Here is a 1,401-nt window from a genome sequence, read left to right on the forward strand (position 1 = left end):
CAAAGACATATGTTTCCTTCCTTGATCCTAGTTCCATTTTTTGACAAGGATTTGAATCCAGGAGGATGCTTTATAATAATAATACTAATCATTACTGCCAACATTAATATCTCCCCCACCACTGAGCACTTACTATATGACAGGCATTGGGCTGAGCTTTTCAATATGAAGGTTCTGCCTTAATTAGCCCTTTCAAGTACAGGTGAGAAACTGAGTTTCAGAGAGGTTTAACCCCATGTCACAGAACTGGGCATTCCACATGCTTTTAACCACTGTGCTGTTACTCCCCAAATTGACCAGTCACTGACTGATATTTTGTTCTTTTCTACTCTGCATGCTAGTGCCTGGGAAGAAGGCTCCCCCACTCACCAGCTGTTTGGCCTTAGGCACGTTGTATGCTTTATTTGTGCCTTGGGTTCCTCTTCTGTGAAATAGCGATAATAATTAGTACTTCATAGGGTTGTAACAAGGAACTGATGAGATATAAAAGCAGGCAGCACAGTACCAGGCACACAGCAGCATGTCCTCAATCAACTTAGCAACACCTACATTCTAATCACCCTTGGGTATAGACTCAGCGAATTGATTGTTGAGCTCTTAAATCACTTCTACTTTGCTTTGCTTCCCAAACTCTCTAAATCTGGCTGGGGAGATTGCTGCCTGGTTGCTGCAGAGGGTCCTGGCTAAGCTCATTGAAGGAACAGGGCTTTCCAGGAAGAAGGAACAGTGTGGAGAGAGCCATGGTGCATTTGGGAAATTGCAAGGAGCTCAGCACACCTAAGCACATCCCACTGTTGGTGATGAGGTATGGGCCTGGAGAGGTCACAGGGGGCCCCATCATGATGAGTCTTGTTTGCCAGGCTAAGAAGTCTGAACTGGGCCGGCCGAGTGGCGCATTGGTTAAGAACTGGCTTGGGACACCAGCTCTGACCAGCAGGGCCCCGGTTCAGATCCCACATGAGGGCCAGTGACTCTGTGCCCTCTACAGCTAAGATGGTGAACAACAGCTCGACCTGGAGCTGGGCTGCTGAGTTGCCGGCAACGGCGTAGGCTGCAGTGAGGCTGCAGTGGGCTGCCGTAGGCTGCCGTGAGTGGNGCAATGATAATACCAACATGGGCCAGTGAAGTGACATCCTCCACAACTAGACTGAAGAACAAAAGGACAGCAACTTGTCTGTTCCCCTTCCCCCGATTTCCCAGCGCTGTTCCCCTCCCTCAATTCCCCAATAAAATCTTTAAAAAGATAAATAAATAAAATAACATATATTCTGCTAAGTGATTTGAGTAACAATACATCAAAACACACTGCTTTTTTGCATATTTTTTAATTGGAAATATTTTCAATCTCTCCCATTGCTTCATTGTGTAAGGTGCAGAACTTGCAGGGTATGATCTCAGGGG

Source organism: Hipposideros armiger, unplaced genomic scaffold (genome assembly GCF_001890085.2).
Source record: "Hipposideros armiger isolate ML-2016 unplaced genomic scaffold, ASM189008v1 scaffold_304, whole genome shotgun sequence".
In the NCBI taxonomy this organism is placed as follows: Eukaryota; Metazoa; Chordata; class Mammalia; order Chiroptera; family Hipposideridae; genus Hipposideros; species Hipposideros armiger.